The sequence below is a fragment of the Phalacrocorax carbo genome, chromosome 1, assembly GCF_963921805.1.
Source record: "Phalacrocorax carbo chromosome 1, bPhaCar2.1, whole genome shotgun sequence".
Lineage (NCBI taxonomy): Eukaryota > Metazoa > Chordata > Aves > Suliformes > Phalacrocoracidae > Phalacrocorax > Phalacrocorax carbo.
In genome coordinates this window covers 145,880,718-145,898,053 of record NC_087513.1, presented here as the reverse complement: position 1 = coordinate 145,898,053, position 17,336 = coordinate 145,880,718, and the positions used below count along the sequence as shown (strand labels likewise).

At 44.9% G+C, this 17,336-nt stretch overlaps 1 protein-coding gene across 12 annotated transcripts in view; it reads left to right on the top strand.

Annotated features, from left to right (window-relative positions):
• Window positions 1-2,254: 2,254 nt before the first annotated feature.
• Window positions 2,255-17,336, top strand: part of INPP4A (inositol polyphosphate-4-phosphatase type I A) — a 130,022-nt gene continuing 114,940 nt past the window's right edge. For 8 of the 12 annotated variants that reach the window (XM_064438627.1, XM_064438621.1, XM_064438611.1 and 5 more), the window contains exon 1: window positions 2,255-2,386. The gene's annotated coding sequence lies outside the window, so the exon portion shown is untranslated. The remainder of the gene's footprint in view (window positions 2,387-17,336) is intronic. The other 4 variants (XM_064438655.1, XM_064438649.1, XM_064438640.1 and 1 more) reach the window with 2 other exon arrangements.

Sequence of the window (17,336 nt, the reverse complement as noted above, 5' to 3'; positions counted from 1 at the left end):
CTTAGTCCCCTCACAAACTTGTAATCTGCTTTTAAGAAGGAGATAAACCCCTTTTATATTTTTTCAGTGATCTGTATATGGGAAGAATCTCCTCTTCCTGTCTACGCTATTGATTGTGCTTCCAATGCATGTCACATTTTGTCACAGTGTTAAGTTGGGATCTCATGTTCAGTTCCTTGTCCATTACTACCCCGATGCCTTTTTCAGAGTAAACAGTTTTTTCAGTCTGCTGTTTTCCCAGTGTTCAAGGTGCAGCTTTGTGTTCTTTTCCTGGATGTATAACCTGAGATATGGCTATTAAAAAGAAAAAATCTGAACAGCATGCTTCATCAGCTGTTCCAGAACTCTTACGCAACAGCCCAGTTCTTTTGTTCACCATAGTGCCAGCTTTTGTGTTGTCCACAAGTATAATCAGTGGTGAGTTTATACATGCTTCCACATCTTTGAGGAAAAGGTTGAATAACCTTAAACCTGGTAGTGGTCCCAGGGCAGCTTTCAAGTTCCTCTGCTCTAATACAGCTCCCCTCTGACAATTAGCTTTTTGGGGTTTGTTACTTAGATTTGTTTAAGAAAACCCACAGTCTTACGAAAAAATTAGGAATGTGAAAAACCTGCCTACCTTGTCTGTTCCTACCCTGGCGGCTTTTCTCTTTTTCTTGTCCTGGCTGACTCGACCTGCTCTGCCTATCAGTAAACTGGTGGTTCTCCGTGTCCTTTCTCAACGCTGGCGCAACATAAGCGCCCTTCTGGTCTGGGTTTTAGTGCTGTTTTGATTTACTGATGCTAAGTGAACATCAGTAGTAAACACTGTTCTTCCAGGATCCTTGCTGGGGAGTTGTCCAAGCCTGCTGTTTTTAAAAGGGCGTGTTTTGGTTGATGATGATTAAAATTGTCATCAGCTACAAAAAAAACTACAATGTTTTGTGCTTCTTAACCCTGTCGAACTCTATTCAAATCGAAGAATGCTAGTGACGGTGCCTGCTTGCTTTCTAGCTTGTTCTGTCCAAGTATATTTAACATTTTTATGAGAGGATGGCTTTAAACTTGCATGGTATGCAGAGGAACTCCTATTTTCTGTCTCCTTTTTGTTTAAAAACATGGCATGGTTCATTAGCTTTGTGCTAAACTGGGACCAAAAAAAAAGTTAAAAATCACATGTTTGACTAGGCATTGAAAATAAGCTCTTCTGAGTTCTCTGTGGTTTTTTTTTGTGTGTGTGTGAAACGGAAGTGCTTGGATCAGTTCTGTCACGCAGCTAAAAATGGAATTTCACCACAAACAGGTGGAAAGAAAAATGAAAAAAGCTGCGTCTCCTGGCTTCTCCATCCAAATTCAGATCGTATCGAGGACTTGAGCTGGCAGCTTCTAGCACCAGGGAACCTGTAACAGGCAAATTAAAATTCTTACACTAGAGTGGTGTTGGGACTGACTCAACTGGTAGTTGGCAGCCGTCCTCTGCAGATCACGCACAGTTGGCCGGAGGCGTCTGGACGAGCGTGTCAGTGTGTCTCCCACTAATGCCCCGCTTCAGTGGGTTTCCTTGCATGCAGGAGCCCTTTGTGTACCTCCTGGGAGCCCCCCAGGGCCGTGGTGAGTCACCTCTCCTCTTGGTATTTGCGCACCATGTAAAAAAATAATAGAATGAGCCAGAGCTGGACTGTGACCTCTTCTTGTGTTTTTTCAAATGACATTTGATGCTGCCTGAGTGAGGTAAATCCCTCACTGACAGCAGCATGATACAGAAATTGATGAAGAAATGGAGGCCGGACTCCAGCTGTACAGCGGTTTCAACAAGCGTAGCTGGTTGAGCCAGCTGTCAAGCAGCTGAGCTTTGGCGGTGAGTAAGGATGAATGGAGGAAACGTGCCGGAGTTTTCATTAGAAAAGAAGAAAAAAATACCCTGGATTATTATCTCAAATTACTTTGCCCAAGCTTCACGGCTGCCCTGTGCACGCCTCTCAGGCCCGTGACATTTTCCTTCGCAAAATCCCCGATTCCTGGCTGCAGATGACGGCACAGGCGAGTGCCGCGGTGTGTGTTTTTGCGTCCCTCGGACTCGGCGATGACTAAGCCCGAGGGAGCCGGCGGCTCGCTGGGAGGCCGCTGTCACCGGCGGCGCACCGAGCGCTGCCTTATTTCAGCCTTCCCCCGCGTTCTCCGTAACCCGCCGCCCTCGCCGTCCCCACCTGCCCGCCTCCCGGGGTGCGCCGGCGCCTGGCGGGGGGCGGGCGGGCGCAGGGGGCGGGGCCGGGCCCGGCGGAGGGGCGGGGCCGCCGCCGCTCCCGGTGCCGTCACGGGCGGGCAGGCGGGCGGTCGCCGGGCTGCTGAGGGCTGCGGGGCTCGGCGGCTGCCGCGGGGTGGTGCCGGGCGAGCCGGGGCCGCGGAGGTAAGCGGGGCGGCGGGACGGACGGACACACGGACCCGCCGGCCGGCCGGCCGGTCTCCCTCCCTCCGGGGGCAGCCGGGGAGCTGCCCAGCCGCGTTCTGAGGAGGGGGCCGGAGGGGAAGGCGAGCCTCCGGGGCGGGGGCCGGGCCTCGCCGGGGCCGGCGGGTCTCCTACCGCCGAGGCGGGAGGCGCCGCTGACATCTCCGGGGGTGGGGGTGAGGGCAGCGCCTCCGCCCGCCGCTGAGCCCCCATCTTGGGGAGGCTCCGGCAGCCAGCCGGGGTTTGCTTCGTGCCCGGGGCGGTTTCGGTCACCCTTGTTGTCATCTTGCAGCGCGCCGCTGCGTTTGGCGGCGGTGTCGGTGTGCCGTGGGGCGCCCGCCTCTCATCGAGCAAGGCTCGTCCTGAGCGCCGGGTGCCGCCTCTAAATAAGGGCGTATAAACAGCTGCCTCGGGAGAAGATGCCCGGTTGAGACATCAAAAAAAAAAAAAAAAAGGGGGTGATGTTGCTTTCGGTGTGTTATTTAAGCGGGTGTTCGGAGGGTCCTGTGCATCCCTCTTTCCAGGTGTTTTTATGAGATCTGTGCTTTTTGATATTAGCCCGGGTGCTTGGTTGATGGCTTCGTGCCGCGGCGTGGGCTTGTAGGACGGCGGGGTGGCTGGCAGGCCCCGCGTCCCCGAGAAGCTCCTGATCTGCCGCATTAGTTGTCGCGATGTCGGGTGACCCCAGGGCGAGGTGGTGGGGTTGGGACCGTAAGCAGCGCTACGCCCTCCGCACCCGTGCACTTTGGCACTCCGAGACTCGCAGGAACACCCGTGTCTGTGTGTGTGCAGGAGGCCCCGTCCTGAGGTGGGATCGTCCCTTCGGTATTGGCAGCAAGAGCTTGAAAAAGCAACGATGGGAGGGTCCGTTCGCGATTGCGTCCGCGCGCTTTGGGGAGCTCCGCTTTTTCAGCAGCGATGCCATCGCTCAGGGAACGGGGAATTGAAGAGCAGAGCTTAGCGAGCAGGGTGTGCTGTGCAAAGTGGTCGGATGTTTAAGAACATTTAACCTCCCTCAATTTATTCCAGACCAGCTTTTATGATTCCTTTCCCATGTAGAAAAGCCTTAAAGGGAAACAGATTTTATGTTTAGTTGGGTGCATATTTCAGGTTTTTGCCCATTTATTAAGCTAGAATATGGTTGTGAAATATAGTAGAAATGCCTTTGCCGTACTGATGCGCCATCATCCATTTCACCTGGCTTTGATGGAGCAGGGTAAGAATGAAGTTGTAGATTTGTCCCCGTGGCATACATTTTCCCCCACACAACGAGCAAAGTCAATATACGATGGTCAAAGCTCAGCACGGGCTGCAGGTGCTGCGAGGACGATAGAGGTAGTCAACCACTCTGTGCTGATAGTAGCTCTCCGTCTGCAGGCCAATATCATTCTTTCTGCAGAAGTCTGTAGTATTGAGCCTGTGTACGCTGGCAGTAGAGAGCCAGCTGGGAAGGTCTCGCTGGCTTACTTTTTAAGCAACAGAAGCAGAGGCTCTTCTGTCTTTGCACGCCCTCAAACTCTAAAGCAAGGGAGATGGGCTAGCTGAATCCTGTTGTTCTGGAAACAAGATTATTTGTTTCCCCTTGAGGAGTCACTGTTTGCTAATGCTTTTTCAAAAGTTTTTAATTTAAAAAACTTCGTAAGGTTTTTCCTGCTTCTGAAAATTTTCATTCAGTGGGCTGCATTGCTTCTAGGAACTCACAGGGCCTTCACAGGGAATGCAATATCTTGCCAATTTTTTCACAAGTCTCTCTAACTCTCAATGCAAATGTTAGGTGGGAGCAAATGGGGGGGGGGAACAACATATGTATTTTTGGCAAGAACCTGAAATTTAGTATTCTTAAGTTTAGAAGTTCTGGCGCTTTCCAAGCTTTGAGGTGAATGTGACCTCTTTTATTCACTGCTCCCTGCTGGCAGTACCAAGTTGTTAGCAAATCACGATTTCGGTGCTACTACCAAGAATATCTATCTAGGCCTTACGTGTTTTTCTTGATACATGACAACTTTGCCTGTTATTTAATTTATTTTTAATGAGCTAATTTTAACTTAATCTATAGTGAGTGGTAGCTTGTAGGGACCCATGGAAAAACAAAGAGCCCTGCCAAAGTGTGGCAAAGGGTCTTCAGAGGGTGTTGGCTCTGTTACTGCAGGCAGTGATCACACCGCTGCAGAAACTTACTTAACTTCTGTCTCACTTGCTGTCAACTGAGACAGAAGGCTATAATCCAACTAGGGTAGTAGAATTTTTGGTTTTAAGGCCTCAGATGTATCGAAGGTTGGACATCCTTAGCTGTATCTTAAGCCTGTTTAGGTCCAGTCTGGTTGCACAGGTGCTGTATTAAATGGAAGAAGTTGAGTGGAGTGAAATGGCTGCTCTGTTTCTTATATGTTCTGGGCTTCTTAATCTCTGTGTTGTTGTACTGGAACTAGGAAATAAAATAAGGCGGCCAAGGATCCCTTTTTGGTTCTTGTTCCTTTGTTAAGATTTAGTTCAGGCTTCTGGCATGTGCTTTGTTACAGCAAACTTTAATTACCTAATTGCTAGTACGTTAGATGCCGCTTTAGAATACAAGAATACCTCTCTAACCCCCTTTATTGGAAAAAACTTCCCCATTTCTTGCCTGGATGTGGAGAGAAATTGCCTTGCTTGGAGATGAAGTTCAAAACCTCTGCCTGTTGTGCTTGAAGAGAGATAGGGGGTCAAATAACCCGGGCAGCATAGCTCAGAGCTCTGTCTTGTGTGCTCTTTGCTTCTGCTTGTCACTTCCCTTCCTGTTTCTTTTCTGACAGACTGAATTTCCTCTCTATTGTTGGATTATCTACCTAAATCTCAAACAGACATCCTTTGCAGAAATGTTGGTAGAAAATGTTGTTGACCTTGGAAGAGGAAAGGTTTGGGGTGTACCTACCTCATCCACATGAGTCGGGCAGATAGACGTAGCTTCAAGTGTGTTTAAATCACACCTATTGCTGTTTAACCTAATGTGATAAGCTCTTTACTGTGGGTGAAGTTGTTTCTTCCGGCTTTCAGACAGGAGGATTTTCCCTTTCCTGCTTCACTGCCACTTACCGCTGCCGCTGCTCTCCTTCCTTCGCTTCCCACGTTCCGTTCTCTGTAGTGGTCTGCTTCCTGAAAGGGAAGGGACGCCACAGACCGGCAGCACGCGAGGCTACACCAAAGAACAGCCGAGGCAGAGCAGGTTGAGAATGGACCACGTGAAGTTAGGAAAATAACAGGGACGTTTGGAAATTAAGGACATGATTGAGAGGAGGGCGTGTGTCTCGGCTGCACAGGGGAGCGGTAGGGTCGTAGCGGCTTTTGTGGTTTGTGCGGCCCGCAGTAAGGGAGGTGTGCACGAGGTAATGGAAGGCAGGCTTCCCTGGTAGTTACTGCTGTATTATCCCTGTTTCAGAAACTGGGGTTAATGACGTTGCATCGGCCAGCACAGGTGGACGTCGTGCTTCTGCTTCTGCCAGCCCGCTGAGCCAGCCTCTTTTCTGTCCCTCGCAGAGGAAAGGCAGGTGCTGGCTCTGCAGAAATATGTTAGCATTTCTTGAAAAAAAAAAAAACACATTTGAAAGCTGCAGTAAAGTATAGTCACTCAGCAAGAAGGCTGTCCCTGGCTGTTTATACTTCCATGGAATGTGAATTTCTTGAATTTATGATATTTTTAGCAAATATGCAATAAATAGTAAATAGAGAAATTGACGTACCAAGGTACATCCTAACTTAGCTAAAACCATCTGGATGAAATATGAGAGCATAACATGGTTTTCCCCCAATCTCCAGGCAATTTGAGATCTTGATCTTAGGTGGAGGCTTTCTGAGCAGCTTATAATACCTGACAAAGGATTTCTCTGCTGCTGAGGTTTGTGAATGTGTGTTTGTATTCACTAAAAGTGCTCATTGCATACAGCAGTGAGATTTGCTAAGACCTTGTATGAAATCAGCAGGATATATTGAAGATGATGTTAACATTCTTGAGCTGTTATGTGTAGGCCTGGCCGTCTCATAAGAGTGTGACCCCTCTGATGTCCTTGCATTTCTCATGAAGGCCTGCGTCTTGTTTGTGGTCTACTGCTCTGCCATGCTAACAGAGAAGCCTGTTGTGTGAGAGATGACGCTCTCTAAATCCAGCTCTGTTCTTCCAGTTTGTTGCAGACAGAACAGATTTTGTGGAGTAGGAAACTGAGCGAGGTGAAAAGGGAGAGCATGGGAGAAAAGCAGTGTGGATACAGAGGAGGAAAGTGAAGGGGAAAGAGCAGGAGGGGATGAGCAGATGGCCCGTACAGGACAGAGGAGAGAGAGTGACAGAAAAATGCATCTAGTGTGTTTCTGATCTGTGTTTCATAGCATTTGCCAGTGGAGCACTTCGAAGGTGTTGTTTCTGCAAAAAATGTATGAGTTCTGAACCCACAGCTCCAGGTGGGGTGTGCCTGGAGAGAGTGCAAAACCAGGGGCTAGGCTTTAGGGCTGGGCTTCCCTGGCAGATGCATCCTGAACCTGAGCATATGGGAAGCGAGTGGGGCTGTGCCACTCTGAATGGAAACCTACAGCCGACAGCCTGGAACCGTGTTTGCGTGTTGCTAACTCCCATTGCTAGGTAAGATGCTGTAAAGAAGTTGGTGTTGTCTGCTCTCACAAGCAAGGCTATTTTCATCTTGCTGAAGAAAATAATACGCTTTACCACCCATCTAAACTTTTATAAGAATAATTATTCTTTCCACCATATGACTAATCATAGTGTATGTACAGATTTTGCAAATCTTTGGAAGCAGCACAGCTCAATTCCGAGGGGCGGCTTATAGCTAAGGTACCCTTATTGCAGTGTAACAAACTCTACAGAGTTCTACAAATAAAATCAGTGCCTGTGAATGCCTCTGCACATGCTCAGTTCCTTCCTTTTTTACACTGCTAAGAAGGACAGATTAACTCTGTGATTGAATAGCTGCTTTACCTGGTGGTACTCTGCTGTATCACTGCGTTTTCTGTAACTTCCTTCCAGCTATGGAAGCACATACAAGCAAAATGAACTGTGCTTTGAAAAAATTTGATGCCTGGAATTTCTCCTTGCGATGAGTAGGCCCAGTCTGTAAGGTAGAAATTATGGCTAACAGTGGGAGGTATAGAGGATACTAGATTTGCTGAGAATTTGTTCTTCCACTCATTCTCTGTCGTTAAATCTATTGTGTTGGGGAAAGGGCAGTGCTGGGCTTGCTGCTAGTGTTAGGCATTGGATCCTTCTGTAATTCTGGTTTGTGTTTGTTTCAAGCCTTAACCCTTGGCAGTCTGAATCTTGGATTCAGGCTTTAGAAGAATTTTTCAAGAATTGTCCAGCCTTTGAGAGTTACAATAGGACCGAAGAATTAAATTGCTTTGTGTAAGGTGTCTTAAAAATACCTACCTGCTTGGAGTCTCCTCTGTTCTTTTTCCAGCTCTTTTTCTACATTTTCTTTGTGATGACCAGTGTTAAGGGAGTAGTTTTGCATAGTTTGCTAAGCCTCTAATTGTTCATAGTGCTCCTTCAAAAAACAACTTGTGGGTTTTTTCAGTGTTGCTCAGAATAAAGTAGTTATTAATTAGACCCTCTAAAGATTTTTTTTTCTTTTCTCTTCCCCCCCCCCCCCCCCCCCCCCCCCTTCCTTACCCACCTGGATTTCTCTGCATCTTGCTGCATTTTGTCTTGCCACCAACAGTTCTTTTGATCCTGTAGCTACTTTTTACTTTGACTAGGCTGGAAGTTACTGCCTCCCACAGCAGGGCAGGTGGAACAAAATACGTGCCTGCGCTTCAGCAACTTTAGTGCAAAGTTCAGTGGCTTAATTTAAACTGTTGGTTTGACATTTCTGAAGGGAGTTCACTTGATCTGGTCCATTGACTTTGCTTGGGAGGCTGTAAACTTGAATGGCAACCTGGTTGTATCTTCAGTCACCAGCGCTACTTACTGAGCTCTGTGTGCCATTTTTCTGTTATATTTTTACCATAAAACAATAAGTGTTAGTGCGTTGTTAATTCTGATAACAGTTCTGCAGATATCAGAATTTATTGAACATTGCAGTGTGTGTTTAAAAAAAGCTGCTTGCATATTGTCTTGTGGAAGATGATACATATAAAATGTAAAACCTGGTGTAAGTCTTCCTGTCCACATCCAGAAGCTTGTAGAGCATTTCTCAGCTGCTTTGTGAGTATGGGCATTATCTGCATGGGAGAATTATACCGTGGGTATCTTATCCCTCCCAGTCTTTATGGGTCACTTTTTAAAGTTCAGAATTGTACAGTATCACACAGACATATATAGCAATGATTAATATGAGACCGGTAGACAATAGTATCCGTAGAACAGTCATGTACATCTAGCCATGTTTAAAATTTGGTGTCACAGCTGGAACCTAGGAGGTAGTGTTGTGTGACACTTAACTCCCTGTGGACTTGTGAACTTGCTCTGCTGTACAGTTGCATACTTCTAGAAACATGGATGAACATAGTCCTTGAGGTTTTCTAGTGATCTGCCAAAATGTGGGTGGATTGTCCGTCACCATTTCTGGGACTGCGGGAAGTGTTCGGCACTGTTGGTTCCATGCTGAATGGAAAGCAATGCTGCCCCATACAAACAAGACAGTTATAGACACGAAGACAACGCTTTAAACCACAAATGACCTACACTGCTGACAAAATAGCTGTCTTAAAAGAGCAATCCGTGGAACCACAGTTTGACCTGATGGATTGCAATTATGCTAAATCCTTAGTTAGGTGATCTACTTTTCTATTTAATGCACAGGAGGGGCCTAATCTGAGGGTGAACTATGCAGTAAAAGACATCAGTTAGTGTAAAAGATTTATTTGTTGCGGAAATTGGAAGTTTTACAGCAACCAAAGCAGGTAATTGAAGGAAGAGGAAGACAAGGTTGTTTTCTAATTGAGAGCTTCATCCTTCCAGGGGCCTGGGACACAACCCTGCCATCCCCACAGTTCCTGTGTGGTACAAGGCAAGTCTTTAAAAATTGTCCTTTTGCCATTGCTCAGTACAGTATTTCTCAGGTTTTGGGTGCGTGATTTAAGATATAGTTTCTGTTTCACAGAACTGCTAAGCCCTCCCAGCTATTCCTGCATATATTACATAAGAGACTGTACACTTCCAAAGTTGAATCATGGATGTCTCGAGTCAGACACCCCAAGCTAGTTGATACTTTACTCTTTCTGCAGAAGAAGGCTGGTTCTCCCTTGAAGTCTCTGTCCAGTATCTCTCCTGATCCCACAGCTGGTTCCCAGACCCCTTGCAGCAGCTTAGGCTGTCACCCTTGGTTTTCCTCCTTATGCTACTTGCCCAGTCTCTTTGGTCTGCCCATACCTGCCTGCTCCTCAGCGCTTTGTTGCAATGATTCCTCCTAGCCAAGTAATTTCTGACCTTATTTCTACCCCCAAACCTCAGTCCTGGTCTTCTGACACCTTCATTTTTTTTTAAGCCAGCCAACTTTGCCAGTATTGCTCTTCAGATCTGTTACCTCTTTTCCTACTCCTTCAGTTTGGCCATTTTAACCCCTGTGCTTTTGAATTTGGTATTTCTTTCTTATTCCTGAAGGCTTGTCCTAGAGATACAGGTTTTGTTGACTCAGTTCAATGTTCAGCCAAACTGATGTTGAGTGATTATTAAAAGGAAGTGTTTTACGAACCCCTTGGGCTGGAGCAGTGAGTCTGCCTGTAGTGCAGTGCATGTGCAGTTAGGTCACCTGTGGAAATCAAGAGTACTCAGTTTTTTGGCATCTTTGGAGATTTCAGATGTGAGTGAGTCTCTACTGGATGTGTGTTTACTGTGACTTTTTAAAGGATTAGGATAGAAAGGAGAGACTGCCAGCTTTGTTGGTTTTTAAATTTATGCACAACACTTTTTCTTTAGCCTTTACTCTTGGTGGTAGCTGAACTGTTTTAGATGAAACTAATGATTATTCTTGAAAAATCAGTCTGAGGCAAACACTCAGCATGAAAAATTTCTGGGCACACACTTTGGGAAAATACAAGCAACTGAAAACAGCAGTCTTTGAAGAATGGTGGTGAGCAGCCATAGTTACAGGTAGTGGCTGGTGCTACCAGTCCCACCTTCTGATTGCTCCTCTCTTGCTGAAGGATTACAAAGTGCTTTACAAACTGTTCATTCACTTCATGTGAACCTATGTATCTCAGCTATTCACAGTGACAGAACAGCATAGTGTTTGGCATGCAGTGGCATATATAAAGTTTTTAAAATAATGTGGGACTAGTGATGGCATGTGACTAGTCTGTTAGAAAATGGGGGAAATCTTGTGTAGCAAGGATCTACTTTCAATGTAAACAGAGGCTTTCCTACTCTTCCACTTTTGGTAACAATGGTGGAAATGTTGAAGCGCATCTTTGCTTTGATGTATACCAAAACTCTTTCTCTCCCCAGGCAATATACCTTTCTCAAACAATTGCGAGGAAACATTTGTTGAGCACTAACTCAAAATGCATGGGTGCTGCCATCTAAGTGGTCTGCATTAATTAGTTTGGTTTTTTCCATCAAGTAATAGACAGACTTCATCTTACCAAGTTTACAAGACTTGAGAAAACTACATATGCTCTGATCGAATCTTTTCTACAATATGTTTCTTTTGGCGAGCACAGATTACCCAAGAATAGTTATTTTTTTCCTCTTAGTTTGACCCAATCTATATTTTAGTGAAATTACCCTTTCCAAGAAGTATCAGCAAGAACTGTATTTCTGCTGGAAGTACTAATGGCTGCAGTAGCAGTGCTTGAGACACAGGCTTCCAACAAGAACTGTAGGTTTACTGCTTCACTTGAGCTAGAGGTGGGTATGGAACAAGCCTTGCTAATTCTACATGAGGTTCACACATAGCTTTCTATCTTTGTTTGCAATTTCTGCGTCATGGTGTCTGAAATGTTCTGTACTTAATATATTAATGGTAGGTTACAGTTCTGTGTTCCCAAGAGGCTTTCCAGCTGGGAACAAGCAATCTGTTATGACCAGAAGGTTATATACTCTCTTTTTATAGAGCACAGCAAAATACAGTCAGTCAAGAAATCTATGTGAAAGCTCCTATAGTGAGTGAATCAGCAATGAGAGTTTTGGATGTGTGTGCTCTATTCAATTCTGAGAACACTTCAGATTAAGTATCTAATTAATATATTGAATGAACATGCCTACATATAATATTTAGCAGTTCTGTTGTACAGCACAGGTATAGCCCAGCTACAGTAGAGAGGTAAGTGTCCAGGTGCTGCCAGAAACTGGGAACTTCAGCACCCTGCAGGCTTGGATGTGAACTGAGCAATTGTATTAAAATCTGACAGGTGAAATGAGCGTGATGCTAGAAATGGACAGGTGAGGTGTAAATAAAGCCATTAACAGTCATCACAGGCTCACTGTTGGCTCTTTGTACGTGTACTGTGCTGCTTTTAATGCCTTTTACTTCTCAGGAGGATAATATTGCCCTAGGAGAAGAGATGCTGGTGGAGTGGAGGCTTCTGCTCTGCTGTGTAGAAGCAGCTCAGCAGTTAGACTAGTTCCTATGCACAGGAGACTTTGAGAGCTGCTCTATAAACACTGCTGTCCAGTCCTAGCAGAAAGCAGGTACATGGGGAGACAATTAGTGGGGAACGAATTGTGAGGATCAGTGTTTTTCTAGTGTGATTTCCCTTCTCACAAAGAGCAGTGAAAAATTCTGATGTTTTGTTATGTAAATGTCATGTCTCACAGATGTTTCAGGGGCTTAAGACCTGGCATAGGAACAGAAATTCTTTATTTCTGTGGTTCTCTTACGTTGCCTCCTTGTTCTGTTTCCCTCCTGTTGCTCTAAAGGGACAAAACCATGTTTTCCCCTGGTTTCCCTTACCTCAGAGTTAACTCAGGGTACTGCAGCTAGGGAAGTAACATGTTAGGTCTTACTCTTGGAACAGCAGAGTGCTGTTGTATTGCCATCTTACTGTAGCAGTCCAGGGTTGCTTTGAAGATCTTCTGTCTAGCTTTGGAGTGTTAAAATCCCCAGCATGCGTTTCCTCCTGGGGTATCTGCTGCTGTGTGAAGAAAGAAGGAAAGCAACCTAGTCCTCTCTGCTGACGTGTGTCTGTGAGCAGGATAGTTCGTCCCAGGAGTTATCACTGGAACCTGTCTTCCCTTCCACACCACGTCTGACAGGTTGGGGCTGGAGAGAGACACAGTAGTATGGTAGTTCTTCTGCGAGGGTGCTCCTGAGAACTTTCAGTCTGAGGGCAGATATTTATTTTGCTGTAAGTGCACCTTTTCCCCCCTTCCATTTCCTACTTCCTACTCTGTAAATTTGCATTTGGGACAGGCACCTGGTGAGCTTTATGGGTGAGGTTGGTAGGAGGGGAAGGGAAATACTTCTTTGAAACTGGTTGTGGGAATCCAGTGAAAGGTTCTTTTAGGAGAAGCCATGGTGGTCATGTCTCAAGTAAAATAAGGTCATGAGTAATCCTCTCTTGAACAAAGGAGGTCGTGAGGCCTAACTTCTACATGCAGCAGTTAACACTACTGCCACACACATTCTCTGACACCCTTTTTTATCAACCTTGGGCATTTGGAAATCACAGCAATGCCTCAAAATCGTTAGGGTTGTTCAAACAATCCTTGCCATAGACTTCATCTTTGTCTCCCAGCTATGGGAGCTTTGAGGCAGCTTCCGATCTTGATGGTCCCCATTCAATAATATTGAGTAAAATGGCATGCTGTGTGGTCACATCATATTCTGCTCTTCCGAAAACCCTCATGTCTTTCAATTTTTTGAGCATGTGAATAGTATTGAAGAACTAACATGCATCCTGTCCTCTTTACGAGTTGACTCGTTGAGGCATGTTTGCAAGCTCTATTCTGGTCTGATAAGGTGAAAGGTTTTGTCTTACCTATGTGTAATACATGCTTCAAGGATCTGAGGCTTTCAGGAAAAGGCTGAGTATTGTGAGACTTGGGTAAAATAATCAGAAAGAACAGTGATTTCTGAGGGAATAATTGTTGGAGGTTCTACAAAATCTCTGTTTCTGGGTTTCTCTGAGGCCCTTCACAGTGATTATAAGGATGGGCAAACCGCACTTTTATATGGGCTTCTAAATATGTCTGTATTTGTGTAATTGTATATGGTTCACTGTCTTAGGGATTCATGGTGCAAAATTATACACAGGATGCCAGTTTGATGCCTACATCAGTATCTGTATGTATTGCACCTACCTGGAACTTTTAGAAAGTGAAGAATCAGTGAAATTCAAACAAGTCCATTCTGTGGTATTTCTGCAGCATAGCAGTATCAGGAGCTATACAGTCTCTGAACAAGAGGTTTTGAGTGAGGTGTTTCATGGGAAGCCTTTAATTTCAGGCTGCTCCTGTAGCCAGTGCTGTGACCCTCCCTGTCATCATGCGTGGCCTCCCAGAAGCATTCTGAGGTCCTGAGAGCGCAGTGTACCCCAGTAGCTTCCATCTGGGATCTGCTACTGAGATTTATAAATTAGAGCTTGCCAACAGTTGGTCTAATTTAAACTGTCACGTCTAAGGATTGGAGGAGGCAAGAAGTGTTAAAAATTCATCTATGTTCTTGCCCTTTTTTTTTTGGTTTGTTGTGTAGCAGCTAGGTTGGAGAGCCCATGAAGACATATGCCTCCAGGGAGGGTAATGTTATGTGGCTCTGGAAGGAGGAGAGCTTCAGTTCACCTAAAAAGTGTCAAGAGCTTGGGGAATAAAAAAGAAAATATAAGTGTTAGTTCCATATGTAGAAGGAAATGTGGATCTTTTCCAATGGCCCCTTTTTCCTCATTGCTGCAGTTATGCTTGCATGTTAGGGCTAGACTAGACTTGAGACCATTTGAAACAGTGAAGGCATGAAGGTGGCAAGAGGTACACCGGAACAGAAAGGCTACTTGCAGAGCACAAGTTGAGAGGCATGGGTTGCCTGTGAAAGTTTGGCAGGATTAGAAAAAGCCATATGTATGAGTTCTAGGCAAACAGACTTTAAAAGACCGTGACATTAATTTGTGGAGAAGATAGGGAAAGTATCATTTATCTGTCATTATTTTTATGATGTAGCTGGTGAGGAGGAGATAATGAACGACGCTCTAGAATTACGATTGAAGATCATGAAAGCATAACTTAGAGAACGACAAGAAGCATGACTTGAAAAAAGAAGAAAAAAAAACAAGAAAAAATAGAAAAAAGGAAGAACTATGAACTCTGAGGGAACTTTGGTACTACTGAATTAACAGAATTAGCAGTCAGAAAGTGAAAGCACCCAGAAGTCTAAAAATTGGGAGATTTGCATTTCTCAGAAAGAAAATGAAAGGAGAAGCAGCCCTCTGCACAATAAATTTTCAAAATACTGAACTAATGCTTGAAAGGAGTACCTTCAAGGCACTGTGTGAGTTAGGTCCAGTACAGAGGCCATGTAGAATTTTTAAGTGATAAGAATTTGCTGTACTTTCATCCTCCTACAGCATAACAGGAAAAAACAAAACCTGAAAGAGAAACATGAGGTTCCCATATTGACTACTAAAGAACCCTAAATCAAAGAAAACTATAATTGCAGGCAACGCATATAGAAACAATATTTCACTTCGCGTGGTTATCCTAACATACTCTGTCTCAGATGCTTTGATTTTAGTGATGATGATTACTAATATTAAAACTTCTTTAATGGTTACCCTGAGGGTAGAAAGAAATATGCAAATGTAGTTAATTTCCAGAGGGGAAGAAAGGTGACTTAAAAATAAAACCATGGCTGCTCAATTGACTGTCTTCAACAAGCCGCTGACACCAAGGAAATGGCTTGTTATCCTGTTGTTGGTAATCCGCAGTCGTGATTCCAACTTTTCCCATTTCCATCAGCTGCAAGATGCATACCAATTTCTTCTGTCTTGGCCCAAATAAAGAGCTTTTTACTTGTGACCGGCCGCTTAGTTAGGATATTTTTTTAAGGTGAGACTCTTCTGACTGTTGTGTGTTGAAGCTGGAGCTTTGATGCATTACTAAAATGTTGGCTTGTAGTCCTTTCTGTCAGGTAGCTCTGAGTACCATGGTATATTGGGTGGAAGGGGTTTTTTGTTTGCTACTGAACCAAAATAACTGGGTAGCATCCCACGAGTAAGAAACAACTCTATCCTCCTCCAGACTAGGCAGCATGAGAGTTGGTTCTAGTCAGAGGAGCAGCCTCTGCCTCTGAAGAGCTGCTTCCCGTTGTTCCTACTGTGTAAGCCTTCCCAGGCTGTCAAATGGAAGTCTGCCCCCTTCCTCATCCAGTCACCTGCCTCCCTGTTTATTTTTGAGCAGCTGTTGCACCCCTTTACCAGGTGAGTGGGTGTGTGTTGAGGAAGCGTTTGGTTAATAGTGTTTAAATGCCTTGTGCAGGTGGGTAACTGTAGGAGAAAGATTTTTTGTTGTTGTTGTTGTTCGCTTTTTTAGTGTGGATTCTTTGTAATATGAGTCTTGCATTTCTCTGAGGTTATTATTTGCAGACAGGAATGAGATGATATAATGATGCAGGATATATTTGTGCTTTCCTGTTGTGGTTTGTGTGGTTGGAAGTAATCTGGGTGTAGACCTGGTTTCCTCCTAAATGACATGTTGCACAGGGCTGCGAGCAGGCGCTGTGAGTGAGGTAATGGGGAGATAGCTGAAGGTTAGAAAGGAAGATAAAGCTACATGTTTCCTTTTTATGGCTGGGTAGTTGGGGTTTGGTTTTTGCATGGGTTTGGGCATTCATTTGAATATTCTTAAAAAAACATCTGGTGAAGATTTGTGTGAGAAAAAGAGACCACGCCTATATCTGTATATAGGATGTGTCCGTATTTACCGAAATACCATAATGGTTCATAACGCTTTTCTTCTTGTGGCAGCCCAGCTCTTGTCCCTCTGATTTTACACTAAGAAACTCTGCCACATGCTGTTCGACCTGATATTCTGGCTCAGCATGCTTCAGATGCTCAGAAAAGTTCTTTTCCAGAGACCAGCTCTTCTGTCACATTCGCTTTTGAAAATGGTATTTTGGTACTGACGGTTGTGTATGACGTTGCATTTATCGGATGCTTAGTTCCTCCGCAACATTCAGTATGTGGTGCTAGCAGGGGTGGAGATGAGGGCAGGGTTTAGGCCCAAGAGGAGAGTTGTCCCTGGCAGCGATGGCAAGTGTGGAAATCTTTGAAATGACACACATGATGAGCAAAGTTTGTAAGATGAGTAGTAAGGGAGTGGTCTCCTCTCTGGAGAACAGGACAGGCATGAAGCTGGAGTGGGAGGTATGTGATGCCCCCATGAAGATGATTTTTACCAGAAAATGTGTGTGGGGAGGGGGATGATCAGAGGGACATGCAACACATTGAAAGGCTTTTGAAATGTGATACTGTCATCTGTTTGCACTGTCAGGCTGACTGCCCTACTTTTCCTCTGAAAAAGATTTGCTAACAACTGTGTGAAAACCCTCCAGAGGAAGGCGAAGCCCCACGTAGCAGCAGTAGTTCCTACCTGTTGGAGCTTGAGTTCGTCTCTTCCATCTGCTTGAATCTGAAATCTGTTGCTGGCAGCATTTCGACCTCCAGGCTTTAACTGAATTTCCATATTCAGAGTGCTAGATGTTGGCTTTCAGATGGAAGTGGAGACAAGTTCTCTAGTAAGGAGTCACAGAAAATCTGCTGCTGTCTGCACCTTCGCTTTGCTGATACCACAGCTTTTAATATCGCACTTTTAATTAACTTTATACCCCGATTCTATTTCTTGGTGCCAGAAGAATGCTTGAAGCAATGTGGGTTTGCTCCTGTTGTTGGAGAACTGATTTCAGGCAAAGTCGAAAGGAAAGAGGAAGTGTGGAGGAGAAACATTGCAGTTTGATAAGACATTTAAATAATTATTATTTTAAGGTGTGATGTATCAAAATCAGTTGTC